This window comes from Triticum aestivum, chromosome 7B (genome assembly GCF_018294505.1).
Source record: "Triticum aestivum cultivar Chinese Spring chromosome 7B, IWGSC CS RefSeq v2.1, whole genome shotgun sequence".
Lineage (NCBI taxonomy): Eukaryota > Viridiplantae > Streptophyta > Magnoliopsida > Poales > Poaceae > Triticum > Triticum aestivum.
In genome coordinates this window covers 47,253,047-47,269,820 of record NC_057813.1, presented here as the reverse complement: position 1 = coordinate 47,269,820, position 16,774 = coordinate 47,253,047, and the positions used below count along the sequence as shown (strand labels likewise).

The 16,774-nt window shown below is 42.8% G+C and overlaps 1 pseudogene; it reads left to right on the top strand.

The window, feature by feature from the left end:
• Positions 1-4,867: 4,867 nt before the first annotated feature.
• Positions 4,868-16,376, top strand: LOC123157626 (N-(5'-phosphoribosyl)anthranilate isomerase 1, chloroplastic-like; annotated as a pseudogene).
• Positions 16,377-16,774: the final 398 nt, after the last annotated feature.

Sequence of the window (16,774 nt, the reverse complement as noted above, 5' to 3'; positions counted from 1 at the left end):
GGATCAGGAGTTGAAGGTCGTACGGAGGGACACACGGCGTAAACATATATGCCCGGATGACCAATGAAGTAAATACATAAATTATCTCCAGACGCCGCTGATTCCAGTTTATACTAGTGCATAATAAACCATCAGCACCAAAACATAGGCATATACTCCTTCCGTCCGAAAATACTTGTCATCAAAATGGATAAAAGGGGATGTATACATGTTATGACCACGGAGTCTTTAATTGTTTTCAATAAAGATGTTGTTTGGGATCATGAAGAAGATGCCATGCTTGATTTCCCTCAAGATGGTCATGTTGAAGGTCGTACGGAGGAACGAGGCAATCACCTTATACATCCTTTTGACCAAACATTGATGTTATGGAAAACAAAAACAATTGCATCCATGTAAAATTATTTTGGAAGTTTATTGTCTCATGTCAGTGTATATACGACATTTTTACTAGGCATCGACAAACTAATCTACAATGTCGCAGTGAAGTCACACGAAGAACATGGTGTATATAGCAACGATACTCTAGCATGCAAACAACACATATAATATGATGCTTATGTCCAGCGTAATTAGATTTATTTATAAATTCCTACATATGCCATATTTATTTATGCAACTTTCATATTAGTTTTTCAATCAACAGCATATTCATATAGTATACAAAACTTTCTTGCAGGCAAGCAATTTGAATGGCAATCTCGAGTCATGGATGGCAAACAACAAACAAGGAAAAGAGATAAAGAGCGGTATGTATGGATGACCAATGAAGAAAAAAAACTAAAAAAAGCATTGTGAATCCTATCAACTAAACAAAAGAATTAAATATTTGACCCAGTTGCAAAAAGATACACACAAGAAAAGGAGAAAAATCCAAACATGAAGCCAACACAAAAGATAAAAAAACACGCATAAGAAAGACAAAAAGACGCAAATATGCAACCAGAATAAAAGAAAGCTAGAGTAGAGCAAATTACAGCTAACCATGAATTGTGACAGAGCACACTTAGGAAAGATTCAATTGCAATGGAAAATCTTGGATATATCGCGACAGAACGCGAAGTTATACATCTATACAACAAGGACTTCACGGTTAGCGCACACAAAACATGCTTGGGCGCTAAGCGAAGTATACAATATTTTTATTTTGTGATATCAATAACTCAACAACATAAGTGTTGCATGTATTATTATTTTTATCATCACTACCATGGTTAAAATACTGGTGAGATGCATGTTGTCACTATATATTGACGGTCTAATACAACGTCTTATTGAAGTGAGGCGAAAAACATCATGTGTGCTCTAAGTTCAAAAATTCTTTGAGTTAGTAACTACTCTCGAAGAATGTGTTTCAAAGTCGAGAAAAATTGCACTCGACGGAAGTCCTCCGTGCAACACCCTCTCTCCAACCACTGCCCTCCACCCCGTAGCAACGCGCGGGCATGTTTCCTAGTCATATATATAAACAAATAGGGCGTGTTTGGTTGCCCGCATAGGGCCCAACCAGGCCCGCGCGGGAAGAAAGAAGCCTGTTTTTATTGTTGGGCCTGTACCGCACGCTTCTTAAAGCAGCCCAGAGCCTGGCTCACTGGAAACGCACAAATCGGCAGTTTCTCATGAGCCAGGCCGAGGCGAGTGCCAGCGAGCGGGCCCTTGCACGAGTGGAGACGGGAGAGATGCGAGGTGATTACATGAGGTCTTCTTCAACCTCCACTAAGCTTCTATCTAATCTCCTCTCTCTGATCTACACAACGGTGCTTCGATTCGAGGTAAGCTCTACACGAAAAAGATGCACCTCGATGCTACGGTTCCGTTCAAGCGATCAGTTCGTAGTTTCGTCGGCCGTAAATTCTTAATCTCGTGTTCCCGTTTGGAGCTGTTTTGGACGAATTTTGTCAGATTCGTCGCGCACGATGTATTGTTTGAAATTTCCTTTGACCGGCAGCCTAATCTCGCAGTTCCTCGCAACATTTGTGTTGTAAGTTTTTGGTTTCGACGATCGTAGCTTCATCTCTCTTTGACAGCAGTCTACTGCACAAATGCGCCATGTCGAGCTCCTCTGTCCTCTGCTCAGAGCCCTCATATTCGTCCCTCTCGACGCCAAAGCCCTTCCCCTTGATCTCCTTGCCCGCGTGCTACTACACTAGAGTTGTTTCTGGCATCACTCATCTCGGCCTACTCTCTGTCGTCCTCCTACTGCACTGACACTACAATGGCGCGCACACTGCTTTCTTGTGTCCTCTGCCTCCGCGCACACTGCAGCTCGCCGCACCGCCGACGGGGTCGATCATCTTCGTCTCCTCTCTCTCGCCCCACTACACTGGTGTCGTTTCTGGCGTCGATCATCTCGGCCTCCTCTCTCGTCCACTGCACTGATGATATGATGGCGTGAGCACTGCATTCTCCTCCTCTATCCACTGTCTTTGCGCGAGTACCGCAACTAGTTTGCCGATGGTGTCACTCGCCGTGTCGCCGATGGGGTCGCTCGTCCACGACTCCATGCTCGTCAAGTCGGACACGGCGCCACGGCCACTATCCACCGCAGTCGCCATGTCCGGTGCACACTGCATTTCTTCTCCCCTTCCTCTGCTAGCTATTAACCCTGTGTGCTAAGTGCAAGTGCTAGCTCTTAGTCATACCCCATGCGGGCAACCAAACAACGTGTAGTTGCATGCGCCGAGACAATGCAGGTAACCAAACAACGTGCCAATGTTGATCTCCTAATGCAGCAAGTCCATATGCAGGCAACCAAACAACTCGCAGATGACGCATATGAGGTTGTTTTTCGAGAGCCAGGCCGTGTGGAGAAGTGTATGCAACGCAGGCACTGTAGCACACGGCAACCAAACACGCCCATAATGTTTTTTACTCAAAAAATCTCATTTTGTACAGTTATGTCGGACAAAAAAATCTGAAAGATTTTCCCACATTGTAGTAAGTATTTTTTGTTGTCCTGCAAAGTTTGAAGTTCATATGTTGTTTTGTTTGGAAGGAACAAAAAAGAGAAAATTTTGTGTTGTAAGTTAGTTGTGTAGCACGGATCTCAAAGCAGTATTGAAGGGTAAGGATAAGAGGTGTCCAGAAACCCATGCTTTATAAATCCACATTCAGCTCGCTCCAACTTGAAAACAGTTTGGCACAAGCGAATCCCCCCTCCGGCTGCTCTTCCCGCCTGCCCTGCCGCCTCTTCTTCCTCGCAATAGCACCGTCTTTGACTACTTCCTTCTGTCCCGGGTCCCTGTCGATGACATGATGGGCGCTGCCTCGGCCCCAAGCGGCCTAGCCGATCCGTTTGGAGTTGGACCCTGTGACTTCAACGGTTGTTGTGCCTCTTGTGACTCCGACAACCGGTCGACATCGCCTTGGCCATGACCTCGTCCACCCCGTTGGTGACGGTTCCGACACAAAGGTGGCAAACCCTAAGCTGCCACGTGCAAGCGTCGGCCTCCTTGCCCTCGTGCCACAACAATCCTCAGTGAAGAAACCGAATAAATGACCTTGCACCGTTGCCCTTCCTCCCTTCGTCCCAGCAGTATGTGAAACTAGGGCGCTTTCTGAGTCCCATATAGACCAGAAACGACGATGAGGAAAGAAGACATCCTTTGCCTTCTATTCGGGTTTTTGTTTGATTCAATGCGAGGTGTCCATGGGAAAATATCAGCGATTGTGCAATGTTCGCGATCTAGCGATGGTTTTATGATTTTTTTGTGTGTTGGGGGGGAGGGTCAACGAGGAATCGTTTCACTAGAGTACAATGGGTGATACATGTAGGACAAGTGATTTTGATCTTAAGGGTGCATCATTTTCGCATTTGGAGAATTGGATGTGTCCGGCTGAGATACAAAATTTGGTCAATTCCAACCCTTTGGTTCATTGATGGAAAAAAGCCCAGGAGCAAACTTCACGCTGAATGAGGATATTGCTCTTGTTAGGGGATGGAAAAAATATCACTCTTGATTCGGTCACCGGGAAAGGCCAAACAAGCACAAATTATTGGAGGCAGATTGAGGAGCATTGCACACACCGTCTTGGTCATAAAGCTAATCATACCCTCAAATCTCTCACAAATCAATTGCGTACGATTCAAGAGATGGGCAACCGTTGGGCGGATTGTTTGGAGCAAGTGAAAGCACGCTCCTCCTAGCGGTATTACCATTGACTAATATGTAAGAAATCTTGTTTTTTATTTCCATATTTGCTTTAGTTTGAGCATTTGTATGTATCATGATAACATGGCCAACGAGAGGTACCGACAAACTGCCAAGTCGAAGGGCAAATTGTTTGGCCTCCAACATTGTTAGAATTTGTTGGAAGACCACGACAAGTGGAACTCGAGGAATGATGACGTTAGTTGGAAAAGTAGGAAGTGCAACAATTCCTCTCCGGAGATGGATGATGGTGATGGAGAAAAAAAGAAAAGGGTTTCTATAAGCCCCACTCCCTACGGGAGTATGATATGAAGGAGAAGCTCAAGAGAGAAGGAGAGGTGGGGGCACTGAAACAAAATATCATTGAGTTGATAAGGATAAGAAACAAGTACGTGGAGAAGAGGAAACAAGAAAGGATGGAGATGGAGGAGAAGAAGGTCCCAAAGAAGGGGGCGAGATAACATGCTATGTAAGAGAGAGGGCGACGACAACAAGAGATTTATGCGTGTTGGCTGGAAATTCAGGAGCGTCAGGCGACAACTGAACGGATAGCCGAGGATAATCACTTCATCATGTTGGATCTGAACTATATTCATCCAATGGCGCAAGAATTTTGGGAGAAGCATGAATGGCAATCATACATTCAAGTGATCTCTAAAAAGGGGACAATGCACACACCAGAGGAGAAGAGGACATTCAATATGTTGGAGTAGGTGATGGTGTGCATGCTGAAGAAGGGGACGGTGCACACACCAGCAATATTTGGCTTGGGTGCTGGCTCCGGGCGGTGGCGTCGAGGCTGGGCGGCGGCAATGAGCGGCGTCGGGGCTGGGTGGGGCGGCGCGCAGGTGAGGTGGGAGGGAGAGAGAGGGGGGCGGGGTTGGAATGGCCATTAGTAGATCAGCTTCTTTGCCGTTAGCTAGCAGACAACAAAGAGGAGGGATGGGCCAATCTCCATGCGCTGGCCTCCACTGGCCTCCACACCACCTCTTTGCCGTCAGCTAGTGGACAGCAAAGATTCTTTGCTGTCAGCTAGCAGATGACAAAGAACTGGCTGATGGCAAATAATATATTTGCCACCAGCCAGTTCTTTGCCGTCTGTTTTTGTAAGCAGAAATCAAAGAACTGGCTGATGGCAAATTCCCTGATTCCAGTAGTGAATGGTGATCATACGATCAAGTGATCTCATAGAAGGGGACAATGCACACATCGGTGGAGAAGATGACACTGAATATGTCGGAGAAGGAGACGGTGTGCACATTGAAGAAGGGGATGGTGCACACACCGGCAATATTTGATTTGTACATGTCGCGGGTTAAATGCTTTTGCTGATGCAACTTGTTAAGAAAAAACTATGGGCATGTTTTCTTGAGCTTCTTAAAGTTTAAATTTAAAGACAATAGTGCGTCAGGCTTCTAGAGTTTTCTTTTTCCTGGAATGACCGAATTTTCTAGAGTTGAGAGTTTTATCTCAGAATAACCACGTAGAGTATTACTTTGATGAGGCCAAGCAATTTTTTTGCTATCCTACTCAACTAGAAATTTTATAGCTGGTTGCATTGTTCACACTCAGGTTATAAATGATGGGATAGATGAACTTATCATACCTGAGGCTGAATGCGTTGACAATATTAACCATGCTTCAATGACAAGTGGCATTTGACAAGTTGCATGTTCATTTTATTAAAAACATGGTCCTGTGTTGAACGACTTGATTGGCCTTAACATGCTTTCTTCCATAATAGGTTCACTAACATGTTTGGGCTGCATAGTGCCATAGTCTGTACTTTAGCAAATTAGAGTTCATCACTTACAACATGAGAGCAAGGGGTTATTGCGTCTTGTTGTTTACTTTTGAGATCTCATAGATTTCAGCAATTTATGAAGTTTTTTTAACATCTTTTGTTTTCCACAGCCCATCTTCAGTTTCCATTGTATTGGCATCATCAATTTTAGCAAGACAACCTCAACAAATGTCTATACTGCGTAAAAATAGTAAGCATTGTTTTACTCAATCAATCCTGATTACCATTTATGCATGTTAGAACTGCTATAAGTGATAGGTTTCTCTAATTTCATATTATGCAAAAATGAAAAGACATAGAGCATATCCAGCACTTGAAAACACAAGGACTCACTGATTCAAAAATTAAAACAAAATGGAAATGTAGACCATATCTGCGAAACTTACAAGCCCAGAGATAATATTGTGTGCATGATATCTAAGATAACCAGTGGTTTAGAGCTGAAAGGCATTCCAGATTTAAATAGTGTGTATCATGCACTCTTGAAAATAAATCATGGAGTACTACTCTATCTTTTTATTTATTTTTTATATTTATTATTTTAGTAGCTGAAACATCAAAATGGCATTCTTATCTTGTGTGTGTATATTACTTTTATTGGAACTATTTATGCTAGTATTGATTACACTTGGTTTATTAGCACATAGATTTCCTCTTGGTAAATTTTCATGCTTGGGGATGAAGAGTGGTCATGGATCCAACACCATTATATCTTCATTACGACTTCATGAAGATGCTAATGTTATCCAACATGTAGTCAAAATATGTGGCATCACATCATCTAAAGATGCAGAAATTGCCGTGGAGGCAGGAGCTAAACTTATTGGCATGATACTTTGGCCTAACTCCAAGCGCTCTATCGCATTATCAGAAGCCAAAGAAATATCTAGAGTAGCAGGATCTTATGGGGCTAAATCAGTTGGTGTATTTGTGGATGATGACAAAGAAACAATATTAAGAGTGTCTGATTCATGTGACCTTAATTTAGTCTAGGTTTGACTTAGCTACTTAGTTTTCTTTGTTAAGCCGTACGGATTATTTTGGTGGTAGCACAATGCTTATATGGATCTTCCCATATGCAGCTCCATGGAGATAAATCCCGCACATTGCTTCATCTGCTTTCAAAGAATAATCGTATTGTTTATATCCTAAATGTTGATGATGATGGAAAACTTATTAATGCTCCTCCTGGTGAAGAATATCTGTTTGGTTGGTTCTTAGTGGACAGTGCTAAGGGGGAAGGTTAGATTTTGTTCTTATTGCTTCTCCAATGAGTATAAAATTGGCTCTCCTATTCTATACCTTTCTCTGCTCGTTCCTTGATATGTAAAAGCTAGCCATCCTTTGAAGTGTTTTTGATATGTATACCAAATTAATCATTAATTCTGAATCATTTCTATATGAATACTCTTTATTGAGATCAATTCCCATATTACATTGGCATTTAGTTATGTTCTTCATCCTGCATTCTCTATTTGTTGGGGAACGTAGTATTTCAAAAAAATTCCTACGATCACGCAAGATCTATCTAGGAGAAGCATAGCAACGAGCGGGGAGAGTGTGTCCACGTACCCTCATAGACCAAAAGCGGAAGCGTTTAGTAACGCGGTTGATGTAGTTGAACGTCCTCGTGATCCAACCGATCCAAGTACCGAACGCACAACACCTTCGCGATCTGCACACGATCAACTCGGTGATGTCCCTTGAACTCTTGATCCAATTGAGGATGAGGGAGAGTTTCGTTAGCACGATGGCATGGTGACGGTGATGATAAAGTTACCGGCGCAGGGATTCACCTAAGCACTACGATGATATGACCGAGGTGTGTTTCTGTGGAGGGGCACCGCACACGGCTAAAAGATCAACTTGTGTGTTCTAGGGTGGCCCCTCCCCACGTATATAAACGAGGGAGGGAGGAGGCCGGCCGGCCCTAGGGGGTGTGCCCAAGTAGGGTAGTCCTACTAGGACTCCAAGTCCTAGTAGGATTCCACCAAGAGGGAGAGAGGGGGAAGGAAGGAGAGGGAGAGGGAGTATGAAAGGGGGGCGCTGCCCCCCTTCCCTTGTCCAATTCGGACTCCAAGGGGGGTGGTGTGGCCTTGCGTGGCTGCCCTCCTCTCTCTCCAATAGGGCCCATGGTGGCCCATTAGTTCCCCCGGGGGGTTCCGGTAACCCCTCCGGTACTCCGGTTTTACCCGAAACTATCCGGAACACTTCCGGTGTCCGAATAACATGGTCCAATATTTCAATCTTTATGTCTCGACCATTTCGAGACTCCTCGTCATGTCCATGATCTCATCTGGGACTGCGAACAACCTTCGATCATCAAATCACATAAACTCATAATACAAATCGTCATCGAACTTTAAGCGTGCGGACCCTACGGGTTTGAGAACTATGTAGACATGACCGAGACATATCGCTGACCAATAACCAATAGCGGAACCTGGATGCTCATATTGGCTCCTACATATTCTACGAAGATCTTTATCAATCAAACTGCATACCAACATACGTTGTTCCCTTTGTCATCGGTATGTTAATTTCCCGGGATTCGATCGTCGGTATCACCATACCTAGTTCAATCTCGTTATCGGCAAGTCTCTTTACTCGTTTCATAATGCATCATCCCGCAACTAACTCATTAGTCACATTGCCTGCAAGGCTTATAGTGATGTGTATTACCGAGAGGTCCCCGAGATACCTCTCCGACAATCGAAGTGAAAAATTCTAATCTCGATCTATGCCAACTCAACAAACACCATCGGAGACACCTATAGAGCATCTTTATAATCACCCAGTTACATTGTGATGTTTTATAGCACACTAAGTATTCCTCCGGTATTTGGGAGTTGCATAATCCCATAGTCATAGGAACATGTATAAGTCATGAAGAAAGCAATAGCAATAAACTAAACAATCATAGTGCTAAGCTAACGGATGGGTCTTGTCCATCACATCATTCTCTAATGATGTAATCCCGTTCATCAAATGACAACACATGTCTATGGCTAGGAAACTTAACCATCTTTGATTCACGAGCTAATCTAGTAGAGGCATACTAGGGACACTTTGTTTGTCTATGTATTCACACATGTACTCAGTTTCTGGTTAATACAATTCTAGTATGAATAATAAACATTTATCATGATTAAGGTAATATAAATAACAACTTTATTATTGCCTCTAGGGCATATTTCCTTCAGTCTCCCACTTGCACTAGAGTCAATAATCTAGATTACATAGTAATGATTCTAACACCCATGGAATCTTGGTGTTGATCATGTTTTGCTTGTGAGAGAGGCTTAGTCAACGGGTCTGCAACGTTAAGATCCGTATGTATCTTGCAAATCTTTATGCCCCCCTCCTTGACTAGATCGCGGATGGAATTGAAGCGTCTCTTGATGTGCTTGGTTCTCTTTTGAAATCTGGATTCCTTTGCCAAGGCAATTGCTCCGGTATTGTCACAAAAGATTTTCATTGGACCCGATGCACTAGGTATGACACCTAGATCGGATATGAACTCCTTCATCTAGACTCCTTCATTTGCTACTTCCGAAGAAGCTATGTACTCCGCTTCACACATAGATCTCGCCATGACACTCTGTTTGGAACTGCACCAACTGACAGCTCCACCATTCAATATAAATACGTATCCGATTTGTGACTTAGAGTCATCTGGACCAGTGTCAAAGCTTGCATCGACGTAACCATTTACGATGAGCTCTTTGTCACCTCCATAAACGAGAAACATATCCTTAGTCCTTTTCAGGTATTTCAGGATGTTCTTGACCGCTGTCCAGTGATCCACTTCTGGATTACTTTGGTACCTCCCTACTATACTTATAGCAAGGCACACATTAGGTCTGGTACACAGCATTGCATACATGATACAACCTATGGCGGAGGCATAGGGAATGACTTTCATTTTCTCTCTATCTTTTGTAGTGGTCGGGCAATGAGTCTCACTCGATCAACTTCACACCTTGTAACACAGGCAACAACCCTTTCTTTGACTGATCCATTTTGAACTTCTTCAAAATCTTATCAAGGTATGTGCTTTGTAAAAGTCCAATTAAGCGTCTTGATCTATCTCTATAGATCCGTATGCCCAATATGTAAGCAGCTTCACCAAGGTCTTTCATAGAAAAACTCTTATTCAAGTATCCTATATGCTATCCAGAAATTCTATATCATTTCCAATCAACAATATGTCATCCACATATAATATTAGAAATGCTACAGAGCTCCCACTCACTTTCTTGTAAATACAGGCTTCTCCAAAAGTCTGTATAAAACCATATGCTTTGATCACACTATCAAAACGTTTATACCAACTCCGAGAGGCTTGCACCAGTCCATAAATGGATCGCTGGAGCTTGCACACTTTGTTAGCACCCTTTGGATCGACAAAACCTTCTGGTTGCATCATATACAACTCTTCTTCTAGAAATCCACTCAGGAATGCAGTTTTGACGTCCATCTACCAAATTTCATAATCATAAAATGTGGCAATTGCTAACATGATTCAGACAGACTTAAGCATCGCTATGGGTGAGAAAGTCTCATCTAGTCAACTCCTTGAACTTCTCAAAAACCTTTTGCAATAAGTCGAGCTTTGTAGACAGTAACATTACCGTCAGCATCGGTCTTCTTCTTGAAGATCCATTTATTTTCTATGGCTTCCCGATCATCGGGCAACCAAAGTCCACACTTTGTTCTCATATATGGACCCCATCTCAAATTTCATGGCCTCAAGCCATTTCGCGGAATCTGGGCTCATCATCGCTTCCTCATAGTTCGTAGGTTCGTCATGGTCAAGTAACATGACGTCCAGAATAGAATTACCGTACCACTCTAGTGCGGATCTTACTCTGGTTGACCTATGAGGTTTGGTAGTAACTTGATCAGAAGCTTCATGATCATCATCATTAGCTTCCTCACTAATTGGTGTAGGAATCACTGGAACTGATTTATGTGATGAACTACTTTCCAATAAGGGAGCAGGTACAATTACCTCATCAGGTTCTACTTTTCTCCCACTCACTTCTTTTGAGAGAAACTCCTTCTCTAGAAAGGATCCATTCTTAGCAACGAATATTTTTCCTTCGGATCTGTGACAGAAGGTGTACCCAAGAGTCTCCTTTGGGTATCCTATGAAGACACATTTCTCCGATTTGGGTTCGAGCTTATCAGGTTGAATCTTTTTCACATAAGCATCGCAACCCCAAACTTTAAGAAACGACAACTTCGGTTTCTTGCCAAACCATAGTTCTATGGTGTTGTCTCAACGGATTTAGACGGTGCCCTATTTAACGTGAATGTAGCTGTCTCTAAAGCATAACCCCAAAACGATAGCGGTAAATCAGTAAGAGACATCATAGATCGCACCATATATAATAAAGTGCGGTTACGACATTCGGACACACCATTACACTGTGGTGTTCCGGGTGGTGTGAGTTGCGAAACTATTCCGCATTGTTTCAAATGAAGACCAAACTCGTAACTCAAATATTCACCTCCAAGATCAGATCGTCGAAACTATATTTTCTTTTTACAATGATTTTCCACTTCAGTCTGAAATTCTTTGAACTTTTCAAATGTTTCAAACTTATGTTTCATCAAGTAGATATACCCATATCTGCTCAAACCATCTGTGAAGGTCAGAAAATAATGATACCCGCCGCGAGCCTCAACACACATCGGACCGCATACATCAGTATGTATTATTTTCAACAAGTTTGTTGCTCACTCCATTGTTCCAGAGAACGGAGTCTTAGTCATCTTACCCATGCGACATGGTTCGCAAGTATCAAGTGATTCCAAAAGCCCATCAACATGGAGTTTCTTCATGCGCTTTACACCAATATGACCTAAACGGCAGTGCCACAAATAAGTTGCACTATCATTATTAAACTTATATCTTTTGGCTTCAATACTATGAATATGTGTATCACTACTATCAAGATTCAATAAAAAATAGACCACTCATCAAGGGTGCATGACCATAAAAGATATTACTCATAGAAACAGAACAACCATTATTCTATGATTTAAATGAATAACCGTCTCGCATCAAACAAGATCCAGATATAATGTTCATGCTTAACGCTGGCACCAAATAACAATTATTCAGGTCTAAAACTAATCCCGAAGGTAGATGTAGAGGTAGCGTGCCAACGGCAATGACATCGACTTTGGAACCATTTCCCACGCGCATCGTCACCTCGTCCTTAGCAAATCTTCTCTTAATCCGTAGCCCCTGTTTCGAGTTGCAAATATGAGCAACAAAACCAGTATCAAATACCCAGGCACTACTACGAGCATTAGTAAGGTACACATCAATAACATGTATATCAAATGTACCTTTCACTTTGCCATCCTTCTTATCCGCCAAATACTTGGGGCAGTTCCGCTTCCAGTGACCAGTCCCTTTGCAGTAGAAGCACTCAGTCTCAGGCTTAGGTCCAGACTTGGGCTTCTTCACTTGAGAAGCAACTTGCTTGACGTTCTTCTTGAAGTTCCCCTTCTTCCCTTTGCCCTTCTTCTTGAAACCAGTGGTCTTGTTAACCATCAACATTTGATCCTCCTTGATTTCTACCTCCGCAGCCTTTAGCATCGCGAAGAGCTCGGGAATTGTCTTATCCATCCCTTGCATATTACAGTTCATCACGAAGCTTTTGTAGCTTGGTGGCAGTGATTGAAGAACTCTATCAATGACACTATCAACTGGATGTTTAACTCCCAATTGAGTCAAGTGATTGTGGTTCCCAGACATTTTGAGTATATGTTCACTGACAGAACTATTCTCCTCCATTTTGCAGCTGTAGAACTTATTGGAGACTTCATATCTCTCAATCCGGGCATTTGCTTGAAATATTAACTTCAACTCCTGGAACATCTCATATGCTCCATGACGTTCAAAACGTCGTTGAAGTCCCGGTTCTAAGCCGTAAAGCATGGCACACTGAACTATTGAGTAGTCAGCAGCTTTGCTCTACCAGGCGTTCATAACGTCCGGCGTTGCTCCTGCAGCGGGTCTTGCACCTAGCGGTGCTTCCAGGACATAATTCTTCTGTGCAGAAATGAGGATAATCCTCAAGTTATGGACCCAGTCTGTGTAGTTGCTACCATCATCTTTCAACTTAGCTTTCTCTGGGAACGCATTGAAATTCAATGAAACAGTAGCACGGGCCATTTATCTACAACAACATAGACATGCAAAATACTATCAGGTACTAAGTTCATGATAAATTAAAGTTCAATTAATCATATTACTTAAGAATCCCACTTAGATAGACATCCCTCTAATCATCTAAGTGATCACGTGATCCATATCAACTAAACCATGTTCGATCATCACGTGAGATGGAGTAGTTTTCAATGGTGAACATCACTATGTTGATCATATCTACTATATGATTCACACTCAACCTTTCGGTCTCAGTGTTCCGAGGCCATATCTGCATATGTTAGGCTCGTCAAGTTTAACCCGAGTATTCTGCGTGTGCAAAACTGACTTGCACCCGTTGTATGTGAACGTAGAGCTTATCACAGCCGATCATCACGTGGTGTGTCCGCACGACGAACTGTCGCAACGGTGCATACTCAGGGAGAAGACTTGTACCTTGAAATTTAGTGAGAGATCATCTTATAATGCTACCGCCATACTAAGCAAAATAAGATGCATAGAAGATAAACATCACATGCAATCAAAATAAGTGATATGATATGGCCATCATCATCTTGTGCCTTTGATCTCCATATCCAAAGCACCATCATGATCACCATCATCACCGGCTTGGCACCTTGATCTCCATCGAAGCATCGTTGTCGTCTCGCCAACTATTGCTTCTACAACTATCGCTACTGCTTAGTGATAAAGTAAAGCAATTACATGGCGATTGCATTTCATACAATAAAGAGACAACCATATGGCTCCTGCCAGTTGCTGATAACTGTTACAAAACATGATCATCTCATACAACAATTTATATATCATCACGTCTTGACCAAATCACATCACAGCAAGCCCTTTCAAAAATAAGTTAGATGTCCTCTACTTTGTTGTTGCAAGTTTTACGTGGCTGCTACGAGCTTCTAGCAAGAACCGTTCTTACCTACGCATCAAAACCAAAACGATTTATCATCAAGTGTGATGTTTTATCCTTCAACAAGGACCGGGCGTAGTCAAACTCGATTCAACTAAAGCTGGAGAAACAGACACCCACTAGCCACCTGTGTGCGAAGCGCGGCGGTAGAACCAGTCTCATGAACACGGTCATGTAATGTCGGTCTGGGCCGCTTCATCCAACAATACTGCCGAATCAAAGTATGACATGCTGGTAAGCAGTATGACTATTATTACCCACAACTCTTTATGTCCTACTCGTGCATATAACATCTACGCATAGACCTAGCTCTGATACCACTATTGGGGAACGTAGTATTTGAAAAATTTTCCTACAATCATGCAAGATCTATCTAGGAGAAGCATAGCAATGGGTGGGGAGAGTGTGTCCACGTACCCTCGTAGATCGAAAGCGGAAGCATTTAGTAATGCGGTTGATGTATTCGAACGTCTTTGCGATCCAACCGATCCAAGTACCGAATGCATGGCACCTCCGCGATCTGCACATGTTCAGCTCGGTGACGTCCCTAAAACTCTTGATCCAGTTGAGGCCGAGGGAGAGTTTCATCAGCACAATGGTGTGGTGACAGTGATGATGAAGTTACCGGCGCGGGGCTTTGCCTAAGCACTACGACGATATGACTGAGGTGTGTTTCTATGGAGGGGGGCACCACAGACGGCTAAAAGATCAACTTGTGTGTTCTAGGGTGCCCCCCTCCCCACGTATATAAAGGAGGGAGGGAGGAGGCCAGTCGGCCGGCCCTAGGGGGCGCGCCCAAGTAGGGGAGTCCTACTAGGACTCCAAGTCCTAGTAGGATTCCACCAAGAGGGAGAGACCGGGAAGGAATGAGAGGGAGAGGGAGTATGAAAGGGGCCCCCGCCCCCCTTCCCTTGTCCAATTCGGAGTCCAAGGGGGGGGGCTGCCTGGCTGCCCTCCTCTCTCTCCAATAGGGCCCAGGGTGGCCCATTAGTTCCCCCGGGGGGTTCCGGTAGCCCTTCCGACAGTCTGATTTTACCCAAAACTATCCAACACACTTTCGGTGTCCGAATAACATGGTCCAATATATGAATCTTTATGTCTCGATCATTTTGAGACTCCTTGTCATGTCCGTGGTCTCATCCGGTACTCCAAACAACCTTCGGTTATCAAATCACATAAACTCATAATACAAATCGTCCTCGAACTTTAAGCGTGCGGACCCTACGGGTTCAAGAACTATGTAGACATGACCGTGAAATATCTCCGATCAATAACCAATAGCGGAACATGGATGCTCATATTGGCTCCTACATATTCTACGAAGATCTTTATCGGTCAAATCGCATTACAACATACATTGTTCCCTTTGTATTTGGTATGTTACTTGCCCGAGATTCGATCGTCCGTATCTCCATACCTAGTTCAATCTCATTACCGGCAAGTCTCTTTACTCATTTCATAATGCATCATCCCGCAACTAACTCATTAGTCACATTGCTTGCAAGGCTTATATTGATGTGTATTACTGAGAGGCCCCAGAGATACCTCTATGACAATCGGAGTGACAAATCCTAATCTCGATCTATGGCAACTCAACAAACACAATCGAAGACACCTGTAGAGCATCTTTATAATCACCCAGTTACGTTGTGACATTTGATAGCACACTAAGCGTTCCTCCGGTATTCGGGAGTTGCATAATCTCATAGTCATAGGAACATGTATAAGTCATGAAGAAAGCAATAACAATAAACTAAACGATCATAGTGCTAACCTAACAGATGGGTCTTGTCCATCACATCATTCTCTAATGATGTAATCCCGTTCATCAAATGACAACACATGTCTATGGCTAGGAAACTTAACCATCTTTGATTAACGAGCTAGTCTAGTAGAGGCATACTTGGGACACTTTGTTTGTCTATGTATTCACATAGGTACTAAGTTTCCGGTTAATACAATTCTAGCATGAATAATAAACATTTATCATGATATAAGAAAATATAAATAACAACTTTATTATTGCCTCTAGGGCACATTTCCTTCACTATTGTCATTCTTGGTTTTCTTGTAGTATATGAACCTACTTGCATATTGTGCTTCTGAAATTCATCGTTGGAAAAAGGCTAGCCGCTTCAACAAAAATACATGACAAACATTTAGCCTTGTTTATTTTGTAGTGGCAAGGGATTTAACTGGCAGAAATTTCGCATGCCCTCTAATAGAAGCAAGAATGGCTGGCTATTGGCTGGAGGCCTTCACGCAGATAAAGTTTGTGCATCAATGACTGCCCTGAAGCCAAATCCTCTATAACACTAAGTTTCCTAATTTTAAAGGCCTAACAATCAATTGAGGTCTCCAATTGAAATTGGGTCACCTGATTTTGACCTGATCAACAATTTCTCAAAGCTCTCTCATTCTATTCTTTTATACTATACACTATGCTTCCTAATTTTTAAGGCTTACAATTAATTGAGGTCTTTAATTTAAATCGAGTCACTCAATTTTGACTAGGTCAATAATTGCTCAAGAAGCTCTCCCATTCAATTATTGTACGTATGTCACTATTGTTTCCTAATTTTGAAACTCTTCAATTCAATTGAGGCATTCAATTATGGAGCCAATCCTTTTTAATTAATCAGCAGCAACCGGCCTATAAAAACATATCAATCTTGCGCACTCTCCCACCACATAGAAAAAAATAAACGACA